The following is a 15,128-nucleotide window of genomic DNA, read 5'->3' as shown; positions in this document are numbered from 1 at the left end:
CATCCTCTGGTGATTATGAAGTGTATGATGCACCATCCGACTAGTAAGTAAAACATGCATGTCTTTCTATTACATTTTTCTTTTCTCTTTTTCTTTGATGTTGTCATGGAAGTTTAAAGTGAGTTACCATGTTATGCAGAGGCAATGGCAATACACATGACAAGCACCATATCGTATGATCGATCATTGGGACGGGAGAAACGTAGGAGAAGGTGTATTTTTCTTGATGATGAAGCAAATGAGAAGTAGTCTTTTGCATAGCACTATTTTTGGATTATGTGGATTCATGCTTTCCTGTCCCCCCACACAGACGGTGATTAGGACCATGGGCACACCTTTTTCCCTCGCCCATGCACAACACCTACAAATCTCACTGGGCTCTGTACTATGCACACACACCGCATAAAGCTTCATCATCAACAGCCATCCAGGTACATCTCTGGATGGGGCGACCGTGGTGGGCGCAAGGCTGGTTCTAGATCTTCTTAATCACCTCTATTGCACCCGAATAATTATGCTTCATGTCTAATCAATCCTACCCAAAATTTCTTCTTCGGCTCAACACCTATGGATCCTCGACATCAACTACCACTCCTATCAACATAGGATCCTAGAGCTCCAATGAGAGAAGAAGACAAAGCATAAAAAGAAAATGAGAGAACACCGCAACGTGATGACTCAACATCCACGGGAGCCAAGATACCCATCATGATATCTTGACAAGATGTTGGAGCTTCATGCACATCACCATCGACATACAACATCTTGGAGCGTGAGTAGTATCCATGCGTATTTCCTCCTTGTCTCTTCGGAATTCCCCCCTCGCCACTTGCTTACTAACCCCATTGTTTTACTAACTCCTCTTTAATCATACCACCTACCACTGGGATACTGGTCATTAAGTATTCCATGCTGGTCTACTCATTCAAGTACTATGAATCCTCTAATGAGGATGTCCTGCTACGCAAAGGGAAAAAAAAACAAAAGCAGAGTACTACTAGGTATACTCGCTAGATGCTTAACTGCCAGTACTCCACTAACTTCTTTCCATCTTGTTGGCTTCCCCACCCCTCTCATTTCCAGAGAGATAGGAGAACCAACCAAGTGTGACACTTCCCCGTGTGCCTCAACAACCCCTCACTGATTACGAGGAAGCGATCGACTTTAGGAAGGGGAGTATGTTAACCACATATTGGCTAACACATTCCTATGAAAACTATGTCCGCACACGTATGTAATGGGTGCTCATGCTATATTGTAAATCCCGTCATTTGATGAGGAAAACGTCCTAAAGACGCTCCCAAGTATTAAGCTTCAAAGGACAGACAAGAGGATTTTGGTCAATTGGCCAAACCATAGAGAAAAGCCTTGTAACTATGTTTTGGGCGCCCTTGGTCACTTACTCTCGGGCGGCCTAGAAAAAGGCTTGGAACTATAAAAGGCAATTTCTCTTGTTTGTAACTCATTCTCCCATTTGTGCAGTAGAAGTAGAGTGTTCTCTCTCTCCCTCTCTCTTGCAACTCTAATCTAGCATGTGTGGTGTGCTTAGGGTTAGGGTTTGGAAGTGACGCTAATCACTTGTTCCCTCTTGCTTCCTCTCTCTCTCTCTCTCTCTCTCTCTCTCTCTCTCTCTCTCGTGATTAGGCTAACCAACGTGATTATCTTGCGCGGAGATTCCACACAATCTTTGCAAGAGAGCTTGCATCACCCATTAGATTAGAGCAACCGCCTCGGTGTGACAAAACGAGTGTGGGAGGACAGCGGTGACGAGTGGCTACGGTGGAGCTCTTGATCCATGCTCGAGCTCGGCGAATAGGAAACTTCCTATGACACGTTAGGGTAGGGTTTCCTTAACACCATATCCGATATGCCACTTCTGTACCTTGTTGAACATTGTCCTACATCATTTTCTTCCCGACATTATCCCTTTTGCAACACAAACCCACTAGCCTCCAATGCTCAGATCTCATCCACAGTCAAGTTTGTACCTCGTCCCACTGGCCAAACAATTGGGGTCTAGCAAGGTGATTGACATATGGTGTTACATACTCTCCAAGAATGATCCATGCTACTGACAAAACCACATAAACTGACGCCTTTGCCCCCTAGACCATTCTCTCATACCATAGAAAGAAGGAGCTAGAACACCTTGCCCACGGTTCTTAATGCTCTTTTTGCACTTGCCATCTTGGCCACCTAACCATCCTTGGCAAGTTACCTTGCTGTGTAGAGATGTTCAATGTATAGCCCACATTGAATCATGTATGCCACTCTCCATAATTTTTTGCACCTCTACTTCAGCTGTCTCTCCCTCTGCATTGTGTTGACCACCTGTAGCTAAAGGAATATGGGTGGAAAGCTTAATCTCCTACCTTGTTTCTTGTGTGGCTAGTTTTTTGTGACATACTTTGGACGATGTGATGAGTTATCTTCCTCAGGATTTATAAATCGGGGTTTTCGACGCCGGCTAACAGTAATGTTATCACCAAAAAAGTTTGGTTGCAAGTACATTGGTGTGCCACTCTTCACTGCTTCCTCTACCAATCTACTAGTGCTTGATGGACTTGGAGCTTTTGATGTTTTGGTCTTCTCCATCAACTTTGTTATTCTAGGGTCCACTTCGTGATATTTACCTTGCATGCATGCATGCTTCTTTGTGGATTGCAAGAGGGCATTAGCGAGGTCTGAAACAACTGCATCATATAAAGAGATGGTTCCCGTGAAACCCTCTCCTGCTAACCAACTTGCATGTTTTTTTATGCTAGATTGGTGGTCGGCATGTGCGGCACACAAGCATCGTCGACATCCTACAACTGGAGATTAAGTTAATTGCAAGCTCCAACCGCATTCTATAACCAAATAGTTAAGTTGACAATTCAGATTCAAAATACAAGCTATTCTTTTCGAAAACCAAGAAAGTAATACTTACCTCTACAAGATGTTTCCTCCAATGGGGATATCTAGTATGGCACTAATTAAGCCAACAATCCATGGCTGGTAAGTTTGCATCGACGACTTTACTGTTCATCCACCACGATCTAATGTGTCTATATTTTAAAAATGCCTCTTTCTCACTCAATGCACAACGACACTGATGACATAGTCGATTGTACTCTTTCTGAAAATTCCTAACTACATATTGTACTGTATGGATGTTCAAGCTTTGTTCCTAATGAAAAAGACACGAATGCTCACGACCTTCCAATATATTCTCTTGTCCATTATTGAAAAGATGCCGGGGGGAAGAGAGCTTGAGCTCTTGCAAGCACACACACACACACTCACAAAACCCTAATAGAGAACACACACGGTGAGAGGCTGAAAATCTTCTTCTTCTTCACTCAACACTCAACACACCATATACAAGATAAGAGTACACACAATATGAAAGGTACTCAACCAAATACATACAAGGGTTCTCTATAGTGTGAACCTAACTAAATGAGCTGGCGCTATAACTATGCCAGTCTCTAGAATGGCTGTCACACAGCCTGTCATCCCGCTCGCCGCATATCACCCATGATCTCACCAACCATGCCAGTGGTGTAAGTGTGGGGCCTATCCCCCAGGCGGGTCATCAGTGTCCACCGCCTCACTAGACGAGCTCGATATCTCAACACTCCCCCTCGAGCTCAACTCCATCTCATGTACACCAAGCGAAGCCCTGAATCTGCGGAGCTTCTCTGTACCCAATGCTTTGGTGAAGATGTCAGCTACCTGATCCTCTGTGCTGACATAAACAAGGTCAAGTTCTCCTGCCAAGACCTTCTCTCTGACGAAGTAATAGTGGACCTCTATATGCTTCATGCGAGCATGAAAAACTGGGTTCCTGGCCAACTATATACTGCTAATGTTGTCACAGAAAATGACAACTTGTCTATCCACTGATAGACCCAAATCTGCAAGTAGCTTTCTCAACCAAGCTACCTCACATGCTGCCATAGCAGCTCCTCTGTACTCGACCTCTGTACTGGATAGAGCAACTGTAGGCTGCTTCTTGTTGCTCCAAGTCACAGCAGCACTCCCCAAAGAAAACATGAAGCCACTGGTAGATCTTCTATCTGAGATACTACCAGCCCAATCAGCATTTGTGTACCTATGTACACATATCTCTATCCCAGTCTCATAGAATAGTCTACAATGCAAAGTAGACCTCACATACCTCAGTATGCGTCTCAATGCATCCAAATGCGGTTTTCGTGGAACCTGCATAAACTGACTCACCAACCCAACAGCATAGCTCAAATCTGGTCTGGTGATCGTCATGTAGATCAAGCTTCCTACTATGCGCCTATACATAGTAGGATCCTCCAAGATCTCTCTTGAATCTACACTCAACTTGCCATTCTGATCCAATGGCACTGAGATAGGCTTACAGCCTATCATACCATACTTGGACAACATGTCCAAGCCATACTGTCTCTGCAGTAATCCAATACCATGTGGTGACCTAATCACCTCAATGCCCAAGAAATACCTGAGCTCCCCCAGATCCTTCATTTCAAATTTCTGTCTAAGCAAGATCTTTACATCAAAGATCTCTGCATCATGGTCCCTCGTAATGATCAAGTCATCTACATAGATGACAACAAGCACAACCCCTCTATCACCATGTCTCACATACAGCGAGAAATCTGCATTGGCTACATGAAAGCCAATAGTGACAAGATATTCAGAAATCTTGTCAGACCATGCTCTTGGTGCTTGTTTTAAGCTATACAAGGCTTTCTTCAACCTGCAAACATGCTCGGGGTGACTCACATCCTCATAACCAGGTGGCTGCAACATATACACCTCTTCTTGCAAATCCCCATGCAAGAATGCATTCTTTACATCCATCTGATGTAAAGACCATTGCTTTGATGCAGCCACTGCTATCACAACTCTTACTGTTGCCATCTTGGCAACTGGGCTGAAAGTTTCCTCATAATCAATGCCATATGTCTGCGCATACCCTTTGGCTACCAACCTAGCCTTATACCTGTTTATGCTTCCATCATTGTTATGTTTTACTTTGTACACCCACTTGCATCCAATGGCTTTCTTGCCTTCAAGAAATTTCACTAAATCCCAAGTTTCATTTCCATATAGTGCATCCATCTCCTCATCCATAGCTTTCTCCCAACACACATTTCCAACAGCCTCATCAATGCATGTGGGCTCCACAACCTGCACAACCTTTGCCATATATGCATAGTGATGTGCCACATAACCATCATATGTAAATCTCTGCACAGGATTTTTCACTCTCCCAGATCTTCGCAGCTTTTCATTCATGGCTTCCATAGCCTTCTTTACACCAGGTGTTCTCATAGCTGGGATCCCAAGCTCCTCATCAAGGCTCATATCTGAGCCACTAGACTCTCCATCAACATGAGAATGCCCTACAGAAATGTCAGGCATACCAAGGGGCTCAACCACTTCCTCTTTGCCTTTACGTGATGTACTAATCACATTTGCAGGACTGGTATTATGACGCAGCCTGCCACTCCATGGTCTATCAACAACAGACCCACTAGATGAGGACTCTCCTGGTCCACTCGAAGACTGTGATTGCTGACTTGCATTCTGTGCAACCACACTTCCACTCACATCAATCCCAACAGCTTCTTTTTCAGCAGCATACCAGCTGCTCATCTCATCAAAGACAACATCCCTGCTTACCCTCAACTCATGTGTAGCAAGGTTATAACACCTGTATCCCTTTTGCTCAAGGGAATATCCAATAAACACACATTTTTCAGCTTTTGGATCGAGCTTAGTTCTCAGCTCATCTGGCACATGCACATATGCAATGCATCCAAAGACTTTCAGATGAGACAAATCAGGTTTTCTGCCAGTAAACCTCTCCTCTGGAGTTACATCATGTATGGCTGCAGTTGGAGTCCTGTTCATGATGTATACTGTTGTAGAAACAACCTCAACCCAATAGCTATGCGGCATATTCTTCTCTTCCATCAATGCTCGCGCAATCTCAACAATGTGCCTGTTTTTCCGCTCAGTAACTCCATTTTGCTGCGGAGTGTATCTGCATGTAAACTGTCTCTGAATACCATTCTTCTTCAAAAATTCAAAGAACTCATTGGAGAAGTACTCTCCCCCTCCATCTGACCTTAGGCACTTTACATATTTCCCTGTTTGCTTTTCAACCAAAACTCTGAAATTCTGAAAGTGAGTGAACACCTCACTCTTCTCCTTCATGAAATATACCCACACTTTCCTTGTGTGGTCATCAATGAATGTCACATAATACCTGCAGCCTCCTATAGACATGGTCTTCGTAGGACCCCATACATCTGAATGCACAACATCTAGTGCATTTCTGCTCACATATCTGTTACGTGGAAATACATGCTTTGTTTGCTTTCCAAATTGGCATGCTTCACATATTCTCTGCATACCTTCCACTTTAAATTTTGGCAGCCCTGTCACAATTCCTTTAGTCTGCATAGACTTCATTCTCTGCGCATTCACATGTCCAATTCTTTTATGCCAAATGTCCTGTGTCTGCAACAATTCCTGAACCATTTGCAAACATCACAGCACTCATTTCAGGCATGTCTACATTCAACGTAAACATTCTGCCCACTTTGTTGCCTTTTGCAACCAACCTGCACTTGTCTTTAAAGTCTTCAACATAACAACCATCAGGGTTAAAGAGAACCTGCAAACCCTTCTCAATCATCTGGCCAACTGAAATCAGATTCTTTGTTATATTCGAAACGTGAAGTACATCTGCAAGGTACTTCACTTTGCCATCCTGCATAGATAATGGCACATCTCCAACATGGGCAATTGGATGAGCAGTGTCATCCCCTGTTTCCACAAAACCTGGTCTTTCAAGGTTTTTCATCTCCTTGAACCACTCCCCATGACTTGTCATGTGGTTCGAAGCACCTGAATCCACATACCATATATCATCTTTTTGTGTTGCTTCAACATTTTTAGACATGGCATTCACGACATGCTGCATAACAAACAACCTTTCATTATCCTCATTGTTTCTGCTTGAGGATGCATAGTTGTTCTGCTGCACTTTCCCATTTTGCATGTCAGCGTGCTTCTTATAACATTCTGCCTGCACATGTCCAGGCTTACCACAATAATAGCATTCATGTGCATCATTATACTGCCTTTGCCAATTTCCACGGCCTCTTTGACTCCCCCTGCCTCTGAATTTGCCTCTTCTACCTGCGTGTTGTTGTTGTTGTTGTTGTGTATTCTGGGACTGTTATTGTTGCCTGCTGTGCTGGCCATAATTCTGATTACCTTCGGCCACCTCCTTGACCACGTCCACGACCTCCTCTACCTCGTCCTTTTTCTGAACTTGTGTAGAAGGCCTGTTGCTCTGAACTGTTTTTGTTTTGTGAAGACTGTTGGTCTTCACCCAAGCTCTTCTCTTCTATAATCACCATAGACACCAAATCTGTAAAGTTGGGAATGTTTTCGCGAGTTTGAATAGACGTCTTGAACGCCTTGTATTGTGGCCCGAGACCACGTAGACAGACCTCCACCTTATCATCATCATCTACTGACACACCAATAGATGCAAGGGATTCCACAATACCCTTTATCTTCAACGCATAGTCATTCACAGACATGCTCTTTTTCTCCACAGTATGAAGTTCATTCTTCAACTGTATCTTACGTGCCTTGGTATTTGTTTCATAGAGTTTTACCAAGGTGTCCCACGCCTCCTTGGGGGACTTGGCATCCTGAATGTGCCCAATCATGGTGTCCTGTATACTAATGGAGAGCCAATACATAACTTTCCTGGCTCCTTGGTTTGAGTCTTTAAACTCTTTCACATCTGCAGCAGTCGGATTTATGTCCAGTATCTCTGGTGCCTCTTCATGCTCACCTTCTATGTAGTCCCAATAGCCCTTTCCCATCAGGAAATTTGTCAACCTGAACCTCCAAGCATGGAAGTTGTTCTTATCAAGCTTCTCAGTCACAATCTGGGTTATGCCATCATTTGACATCTTGCCAAACACACAATTTTACCAAAAATAGCACTCTGGTTTGTCCTGCACAAACTGCTATATTTTCTGCAGCGGTACTGTAGTACTCTCAAATGTCACAATCAGTGACTTCAATATGCATACATATACCCAATGGCAACTGTTGACCTCTTTGTAGCACCCACAGTGTCTGCACAGCCAATTTGTCTTCCTGCAGTTCTTAAAACAGAGTTCTGCGGAGAATCGATGACTTACCCGCAGTGCTCGAAATCGCCTGCTTTCTGAAAAACGGAGGTCCAAACGCGTCCGAAACGCGTTTTTGGCCCATTAAATATTGTCCGATAGGGTCCGATAGGACAGTATAGTTGCCCTATAGCTTTACTCTCGCGAAGAAAGCTCCTCAATCAGAGATCGTTTGCCAGTGCCTCCCGTACGACAAGGGTGTAGTCACCAACACAAATAGGGAAGAGTAGTTGAAGCTCTTACCCTCGTACCGCTTCCTGTGGTTCTCTTGCTTGTAGCTCAGCCCTTAGCACGAACCAGGCTCTGATACCATGAAAAGATGCAGGGGAGAAGAGAGCTTGAGCTCTTGCAAGCACACACACACACTCACAAAACCCTAATAGAGAACACACATGGTGAGAGGCTGAAAATCTTCTTCTTCTTCACTCAACACTCAACACACCATATGCAAGATAAGAGTACACACAATATGAAAGGTACTCAACCAAATACATACAAGGGTTCTCTATAGTGTGAACCCAACTAAATGAGCTGGCGCTATAACTATGCCAGTCTTTAGAATGGCTGTCACACAGCCTGTCATCCCACTGGCCGCATATCACCCATGATCTCACCAACCATGCCAGTGGTGTAAGTGTGGGGCCTATCCCCCAGGCGGGTCATTAGTGTCCACCGCCTCACTAGATGAGCTCGATATCTCAACAATTATTATATAATGTCCTAACTGCCTTCTAGTTATCTCTAGCCTCATTAGCCATGAAGCCAAAAAACTATGGCTTGGAAAAACCTTTTTGGATCACAACATTGTTAATCATATCCCAGAAAAGCACTTGTGCCACTTTGTCCTCCTCTTTCATTTCGCAAGTTGCAATTATCATGAGCTCTTGCAAATTGCATGCCATCATACGACAATTGGAAAAGTACTAAAAACAAGATCAAAATTTTTAAGAACTTTACAAGACCAAACTGTACCTTGGATCATATACATGTGCAGCCATTGTTGTTCATCCTTGCACACGCCTGATGTGATCAAAACAAACCCAAGCCTTTCTCTAATCCCCGCCTCTTATTTGATGCATTCGATTCACTAGATCTAAACCCGATGCAAGCCCTATAGCTGACATTTTAAACACATAACATTGGTATGACTCATCCAAAGCTTGCCCAAGAAAACAACTACCACGGAAGAACTCAAAAATGTAGTCTCTTCAATTCTAGGATACTTGACTTTGCTCCCTACACTATGTAAACGTTCATTCACAAGAATTACCAAACAATTAAAATCAATATGGAAAGAACATTACCTTTGACATTGAATTAGAGGATGCATGTGTTCTAATAATAGTGATAACTCCATGTTGCTAACATTTGATTTATTCTTTGTATGCTTCCTAACAACTGCATCCAATATGAGTTGTTTGGTGATATCCATTTGTACCTTCCTTGGATCACTTGTAGCCACCTCTGAAACTTCCTCTTGCACAAGTTCTCTTGTCTTTTGCAATGCCTACCTTGATGTTCATCTTTGCACCTCATGAAAATGTTTCCCTTGATGTATCATCAATCTTGACATATGTGGATCATCAAGCATATAATAGTACACCGTAGCACCACACATTCTTCTACACAAAAGTTTGTTCTTACAGTAGAAACAAGCTAGTGATACATATCCATCCATTATTAAGCCTAGAGAGGGAAGTTTTTGTGTGAGCTTGCCTATTATGTCAAAATTTACAAAGTTCCAATAAATACGCTTATAAATCTAGGTTTACTGAAATTAAGCCAAGACAATAAGCTTACCAATCCATGATGTTATATTCGGTGTGCTATTCATATAGTTATGCTTCTACACAAGGCATACGTGCACTCAAATAAGCCTCCACAAAAACTATTTCGTACAACTCCATGAAACTTCACATGACTCTTTGCATGTTTCACCCAACAATGGCCATCATGTGCTTGCTCCATTCCTTGCATTGGAGAGGTTGAAAGATCACGTCGTACATTCGGCAACTCAAAAGCCACATTACCATTATAGATTTGAGGAATTTCTCCTACTTTCTCAAGATGTGTGCTTGCTAGTAACAATCTACGAAGAATACCAGCATGAGATTCCTTAGACAATAAGTATTTGACCACACTCTTCTAAAGTGGTGTACATGTGGGAGAATATCCAATTGTAAGGTCAATAATGACTTCTTTTTAGGGTGCTTATTGTAGTATTGCTTGACTCTCCTATTATTGGAATAATAAGCTATTATATTGTTATATCTTTATCAAAGATTTATCATGGTTCCTCTCCAGCGGGTCTATCTAACTAGATAGGTGTAAGATGATCTACACCATCATCTTGTGGTTTGATTGCAAAAACTTTCAATCTAGAGTGAGGACATAATATTGCATCAAAATCATCAGCTTTAATAATATAAAAACGACCCTGTACAGTTCCAACAATAGGATCACTCTCCAAACGTCCCATAAAAATGTGAAAAGAAGTGTTCATGGCAAGAAAAGCTCTTAGAAAACTAGCTCACAAACACACAAGCTCTCAGAAAACCAGCTCACAAACACACAACAAACTAATGACAACAACAAATTCAAAATCTAAACACTAATTCTATATATATTAGAAAAAAAATAAAATTATACTCATTTTCAATAATTATAAATGATCATTATAAATAATTTATTTAATACATAAAATCTAAAATTCATTTTCAATAATTATATTATATAACAAATGCTTGCATAACTATCTCTCATTTAATGATTATTACATAACTAAGTCCTATATAATTATTATTCCATAACTAAATCTCATATAATGATTGCATAACCTTTATATGTCTTCTATGATCCCAATTTAAGCTATAACCTTTTTGCCATCTCTTTTTATGATTCCATCCATTCTTATTTCAACTAAAGAGTATATCCTTGTATTATATAGTTCTTAAGCAACTGATTTTAACCCCAAGTAAAGATGTTCTTGGAATGATTAGGTAGTTTAGGCATTGCTTGGGAAAGAGTGGAAAGTTTAGGCACAACTTCCTAGCATAAGAGAATGCATATGCAATGTGACACGAGAACAATGTCCTTCCATCACTCCATAGAGTCGATGCTCGACAATAGTGTCGTACGTGTGATTGATAAATTAATTGATCGAGAGAGAGAGAGAGAGAGAGAGAGAGAGAGAGAGAGAGAAGTTACATTAGTTGGTGGGGGGTCGTACCCTTAGTGGGTTATGGTTCACCGCACACCCCCCACCAACAAAGGGCGACAGTCGCCCTTAGTTGGTGGGGGGGTGGGTCACCCTTAGTTGGCAAACCCCCCATCCATGAAGGTCCGATCACCCTTAGTTGGTTGGGGGGGATCATCTAAGGGCGACCCCCATCCCTCCCTCCTACTAAGGGCGACCATCACCCTTAGTAGGTGGGGGGGTCGCCAACTAAGGGCCAAAATCGCCCTTAGTTGGCGACAAAGGCCCCCCCACCCACTCAAAGGTGACCATCGTAGTTAAGTGGGTGCGCGGGGGTCGCACGGTTGCCCTTAAGTGGGTGCAGCCAACCCACTAAAGGGCCCTAAGTGGGTGACCCCCCACCCACTTAAGGGCGACCGTTGCCCTTAGGGGGGGGGCACCCACTTAAGGGCGCCGATCGCCCTTAAGTGGGTGGGGGGGCATCCCCCCACCAACTAAGGGCGCCCATCGCCCTTCGTTGGTGGGGGTGTCCCACCCCCCACTAAGGGCGATGGTTGCCCTTAGTGGGGGGCGTATGCACCTTCCCTCCCTTCATTAAATGCTTGAGCCCACGCAGCAACCCTCCTCCCTCCCCACCCCACCCCCCCGCGGCAAAACACGACAGCCCTCCCCCCCCAAGAAAAATGTGGCAGCGCTCTTTCCCCCTTGCAACATAGCAGCCACTCTGCCCCCTCCTAAAGCAAAACGTAGCTGCCCCCTCTCCCCAAAGCAAAACGTAGCTACCCCCTCTCCCCCCCCCAAAGCAAAACGCGTGCTCCCTGCTGCCTAAATCAAAACACCCCCTCCCTCCTAATAGCAAAACGTCCCCTCCCCTCCCTAAAAGTAAAACTCTCACCTCTCCCCCATAAAACGATAGCCCCCCCTCCTTCTCTCGACTCTCTCCCTCCCTAAATCCTAAAAGAATAGCCCTCTCCCTCTCTCTATCTCCTCACACACTCTCTTTCTCTCTCTAACGGAACACCCCTTCTCTCTCTCTCTTCCTTTTCCTCTTTGTTATTTTCTTCATTGTTTCTTCTCTTTGTTCTCTTCTTCTTTGTTTCTTCCTTCTTTCTCTTCTTTCAAAACCCTAATTTTTTAATTTAATCTTTTTTTTCTCTATTTATATCTATCCCTCTATTTATCTCCTCTATTTATATCTATTATTTTTTTGCTCTATTTTTATCTTTTGCTTTCTTATATCTTTTAGGACTCTTTCTTCCTTGTTCGATCTCCTTCTTCTGGTGCTACTTATTTGTCCTCATGGTGTCTCCCCAATTCCAAAGAGGGACACAAGTGTCCTTGATGTTCAGTGATACCAAGGTAGATACTGGGACCATTTTGCATGTAGACCCCACTGTAGATATTGTCCATGGAATTGGTTTACCGCTTGGTCATGTTGGCATGTCGATAGAAGATGTTGAAGTGGGAGAAGTTCCTCTTTCTTTTTCCCTTGAAGATGGTGATATCGACAAGTTAAATCAAACCAAAGGATACATCATTGTGTGGCCAGCTAGATATTGTGTAAGTCTCTCTCCACCTTTCCAATTATGCTCTTTTTTAGTAAATTTTTTAAGAGCAATCTGTCTTGTATAGGTCGATGTGTTTAGATTGTTACAAATACATCAAAGGAAACCCCACATCCAAAGCATGCAAAACGTGTAAAGAGAACACTTGCCATGAAAGCAAGCCAAGAAGTGACAAGTACCAAGAAGAGGAAGAAAGTGCAAGAGGAAGATGATGATTGGAGTCCTCCTCGAAGGAATCCAAGTGGAGTTGCTAAGTCTTTGAAGAAAGTTTCTTATTTAAAAACCATTAAAGAAACTAAGGAAGTAGGATAGGTGGACGAGGGAATTGAAAAATAATGCGAGAATGAAGAGGGTTTCATGGTGACTCATGCAACTCGCTTGCGATTAAAATTCCTACAAGACAATCTTAACAGAGTGAAGGTAATTGTTAACCACTTTTTATCAAATCTTACATAAGGTATCTTTTGGATTACCAAGCATAACATGTGTGTGTGCATTGCAAGTGGTGAAATCAACTCCTTTGCCACCTATTCCCTTGTGCATACTTGTGCCTAACCCCTATATACGAAGAGTGCAGTTTAGATACAAGAAGATGGCAAGGGAATCTTATATGAATGGCTATGTTGCCGCGATAGATGCAGGTTTATTTGCTCCATCTCCTCATCCCATTGTTATATGCACATTATGTGTGCATATACTAGGAGGCTAACCCACATTAGGCTTGTGAGCATGGGAGCATGGGAACAAGCTCTAGTGGAGCATGAGTTAGTACTAACCTTAAGGGTTAAGGTTAAGGTCAGGCATCCAAGGGTCACACATGGGAGATGGAGAGTCAAGAGTCACTCGAGGGACCTCCTATAATAGGGACATGGGGCACACTCAAGGGGGACTTAGGCTATGGTCTCTTGATGTCATCTTGAGGTTAGGTTATGTTATGTCCTCTTGTGTAGAGGATCATAACTACTCACCTACCATTTCACACTATAGCTACATGCTACTGGATTGGAGTTATACCTCTTGATGGTATGGGACATCAAGGTAAAGGTATGATGTACTTCATTATAATTCATGTGTTCATCCCTTGGGCTCGGGGGTATTCGGGTGGATGAGTTTATGCCTGATTTATGCATGTTTATGCATAAAAATTATCTAGACAGATCTTAAGGTTTTAACAGTGGTATTAGAGCAATCTCTAGTTAATTGTTATTAATTTTTCTTTCTTATTGTAAGTTTTTGGTATTTTTTGAAGTAAATTTTAATATATACTAAATAAAAATGTTATTTTGTTGATTCGTGTTGATGATTTGCATGTAGATTGTCGATATGGCAATTGGAACGCGTGTTTCTTCTATTGAATGGATGAATCGACGTTGCAGGGAAATTTCGTGAGTTTACTGCTATTTTTCTCTATTTTTTTGTGGTTTAAAATAAGTATTAATAAAATTTTTTACCAAAATACCACATATTTTATTGTGAATATTTTTGGTAGAATGAATTCCCTGATTTTTTACAATTTTTAGGAATTTTTTTCTAAATTTTTAAAATTTTTTTGAGCATTTTTATGGTAAAAATTTTATTTTTAATGCATTTTTATGGGTTTTCTACGGATTTCTTTCGATTTTCTGTCAAAATTCTATCAAAACGCAGTGTCGGGCAGTCAATTGATGCATGGAATGCTCTCCCGTGTGCATGGGAGACCCTCTTCAGCCTCTGAATTCAGAATTTTCCTTCTTTTTTCGTCTCTCAGGCATGTGAATGCCTCTTAATAGGCATAATTTGATTAAATATTAATCATAATTAAACTTTAATTATGATTAATGGGAGTTTAATTAAATGGTTAATCCTCCTCTCCGATTACAGAGAAGGAGGGGGTGGAGAGAGAAAGTTTCTGGTTGGAGAAGGAGGGAAGAAGAGCGGAGAGAGGAGAGGGGAGTCTCCTCCTCCCTCTCTATCTTGATGCGCAGCGCACAGGGGGGGGAGGGGGGTTCGCTGCAGGTGGGCGAAAATCACCCCCCCTAAAAAAATTTCATAAGCTTTTTATTAAAGCTTTAAAAAAGAAGCTTTATTTTTTAGTTTTAAAAAATATATAAAAAAAGAGTTTTAAAAAAAGCTTTTCAAAGCTTGGAAAAAACGTGGAAAAAAAGGAGAAAATACAAAATTTGA

This window comes from Cibotium barometz, chromosome 5, assembly GCF_041138505.1.
Source record: "Cibotium barometz isolate CiBa-2024 chromosome 5, ASM4113850v1, whole genome shotgun sequence".
Classification (NCBI taxonomy): Eukaryota; Viridiplantae; Streptophyta; class Polypodiopsida; order Cyatheales; family Cibotiaceae; genus Cibotium; species Cibotium barometz.
The sequence above is the reverse complement of the archived record's forward strand: the minus strand, read 5'-3'. Positions refer to the sequence as shown.